This window comes from Oncorhynchus nerka, linkage group LG8 (genome assembly GCF_034236695.1).
Source record: "Oncorhynchus nerka isolate Pitt River linkage group LG8, Oner_Uvic_2.0, whole genome shotgun sequence".
In the NCBI taxonomy this organism is placed as follows: Eukaryota; Metazoa; Chordata; class Actinopteri; order Salmoniformes; family Salmonidae; genus Oncorhynchus; species Oncorhynchus nerka.
Genome location: NC_088403.1, coordinates 47,156,043 through 47,159,129, shown reverse-complemented (window position 1 = coordinate 47,159,129; position 3,087 = coordinate 47,156,043). Strand labels below are relative to the sequence as shown.

Genomic DNA, 3,087 nt, shown 5'->3' with positions numbered 1-3,087 from the left:
GCAGATGCACGTGCCCGTTTTTCCCCCGCCTTGGATGTGTGTGCGTGCGTGTGCACACGTTTTCTATCTTCTCTCTGTTTTTGCTTTAGTTGGTGTCATGGTTACGGAGAGGCGGAGTGTTTTATCTAAACCTCCAGCCTCTCGCTCTCTCTCTCTCGCTGACTCAGCTGATCCTCAGCATTGAACAGGGTCTGTTTTGCAGATCATTCAACGGGGTCTGTGATGCAGATCGTTTAATAGGGTCTATGTTGCAGATCGTTTAATAGGGCCTGTGTTGCAGATCGTTTAATAGGGTCTATGTTGCAGATCGTTTAATAGGGCCTGTGTTGCAGATCGTTTATTAGGGTCTATGTTGCAGATCGTTTAATAGGGTCTATGTTGCAGATCGTTTAATAGGGCCTGTGTTGCAGATCGTTTAATAGGGTCTATGTTGCAGATTGTTTAATGGGGTCTATATTGCAGATTGTTTAATAGGGTCTGTGTTGCAGATCGTTCAACAGGGTCTGTGTTGCAGATAGTTTAACAGGGTCTGTGTTGCAGATCGTTTAATGGGGTCTGTGTTGCAGATAGTTTAACAGGGTCTGTGTTGCAGATAGTTTAAACGGGTCTATGTTGCAGATCGTTTAATGGGGTCTGTGTTGCAGATCGTTTATTAGGGTCTATGTTGCAGATCGTTTAATGGGGTCTATGTTGCAGATCGTTTATTAGGGTCTATGTTGCAGATCGTTCAACGGGGTCTGTGTTGCAGATCGTTCAACGGGGTCTTTGTTGCAGATCGTTTAATAGGGTCTGTGTTGCAGATCGTTTAATGGGGTCTGTGTTGCAGATTGTTTATTGGGGTCTATGTTGCAGATTGTTTATTGGGGTCTATGTTGCAGATCGTTTAATAGGGTCTGTGTTGCAGATCGTTTAATGGGGTCTGTGTTGCAGATCGTTCAACGGGGTCTTTGTTGCAGATCGTTTAATAGGGTCTGTGTTGCAGATTGTTTATTGGGGTCTATGTTGCAGATCGTTTATTAGGGTCTATGTTGCAGATCGTTCAACAGGGTCTATGTTGCAGATCGTTCAACAGGGCCTGTGTTGCAGATCGTTTAATAGGGTCTGTGTTTCAGAACGTTCAACAGGGTCTGTGTTTCAGATCGTTCAACAGGGTCTGTGTTTCAGAATGTTTTATAGGGTCTGTGTTTCAGATCGTTCAACAGGGTCTGTGTTTCAGATCATTCAACAGGGTCTGTTGCAAATCGTTCAACAGGGTCTGTTTTTCAGAACGTTCAACAGGGTCTGTGTTTCAGAATGTTCAACAGGGTCTGTTTTTCAGAACGTTCAACAGGGTCTGTGTTGCAGACCGTTCAACAGGGTCTGTGTTGCAGATCGTTCAACAGGGTCTGTGTTGCAGATTGTTTTATAGGGTCTGTGTTTCAGAACGTTCAACAGGGTCTGTGTTGCAGATCGTTCAACAGGGTCTGTGTTGCAGAACGTTTAACAGGGTCTGTGTTTCAGATCGTTCAATAGGGTCAGGGCCCACTGGAAGCCAACAAGTCTCAAACAGGGAAGGGTGTGTGCGTGCATTCGTATATGTGTATGAGCCCAATGTATAGGATGTGTAACCCATACAAATGTTCAAGTATAAGCTGTTGGCACGCCAAGTCATTAGAGTAAATGTCCTGGAGCACTGTACATTAAAGCCTTTTTGTGGCAATTTATTTTCTATAGAAATGGATAGAGGTAGGCTTTTGGATGTGCGTGTGTGGGAGTGTGTGCGTGTGCTTGTGTGTGTGCGTGTATGGGGGGGGGGTGGACCTTGTCTCTCATTGCTAGTTCCCAGCAGGTTAATGAATAAATAAAGGCGTGATGCCTCCCCTGTGAGCCTGTGTCTGCACAGAGCAGACAGAGTGACACCACACACACACATTCCCTCATCGCACTCTGGGTGCAGCTCATAGCCACTCTGTATAATAGGAATGTTTATTAGCAGGTTGGAATAATGTAGATTTCTTCCCCTCTCCCACTTAAAAAAATACTTTAGTTTACAATAGAACTCTATTGAAACTGTAGTATACAGTAGAATACTATACTACACACTGTAATATCCCTTGATCAAGTCTAGGACTTAGTGTAGAATTTTGTAGTATAATGTGGATACTACATTATTAGTATACTGATAATACTACATTATTATCCACATTATCCACATTAAGAACACTAGTAAATACTACAGAAATGTCCGCAAAAACACTACATTGTTTTAACTATAGTAAATACTACAGTATTTAATTTGGATATACCCTGCCCATTCCCCTCCCCCACATCCCATTTTGTGCCATCCTTAAGTGAGAAACCTACATGCCAAGTATAGACTATATATTGTGTTCCCTACAGGTTATAGAAAAGAGCAGAAGCTCTGAGTTATCCGTTCAGACCCCAGTCCTACCTACCTACCTACAGGTTATGGAAAGTTTGCTCTTTTAGTATTTTTCCAGTAGGTTTCCTCAATGAGAAAGCCCCCCACTTCTATGTCAAAGATAATAAAACAAAGACACTATAGTAAATACTACTGTAATGTCCCCAGAACACTACAGTAAATACTACAGTAATGTCCCTAGAACACTATAGTAAATACTAGTGATGCACCGATATGACATTTTTGGTCGATATCCGATATTTTCCTTGCCCCCCTCAAAAACGATACCGATAACCAATATTTGCCATTTTTGCGGCCTTTTAAGCATTCTAGTACAGTTAAATAGTTAACACACACACACATGGACGCAGCGGTCTAAGGCACTGCATCTCAGTGCAAGAGGAGGCACTACAGTCCCTGGTTCGAATCCAGGCTGTATCACATCCGGCCGTGATTGGGAATCCCATAGGGTGGCGCACAATTGGCCCAGCGTTGTCCGGGGTAGGCCATCTTATGTAAATAAGAATTTGTTCTTAACTGACTTTCCTAGTTAAATAAAGGTTACACACACACCACACTGACCAAAATGTTATTTTGTTGGCATTTATGTATGTCCCCATTACCAGTAAAACATAATCAAAACATATTTCTTTCACTTACTTGCTGTGCTGTTTCCTTGTTCATTT

General features: G+C 42.6%; 1 non-coding gene across 1 annotated transcript; it reads left to right on the top strand.

Annotated features, from left to right (window-relative positions):
* Window positions 1-2,451: 2,451 nt before the first annotated feature.
* On the top strand, window positions 2,452-2,506 carry LOC115133870 (U7 small nuclear RNA). Its single transcript, XR_003864259.1, has one exon. It is a non-coding gene; the product is annotated as a U7 small nuclear RNA (small nuclear RNA).
* The last annotated feature ends 581 nt before the right edge of the window (window positions 2,507-3,087 follow it).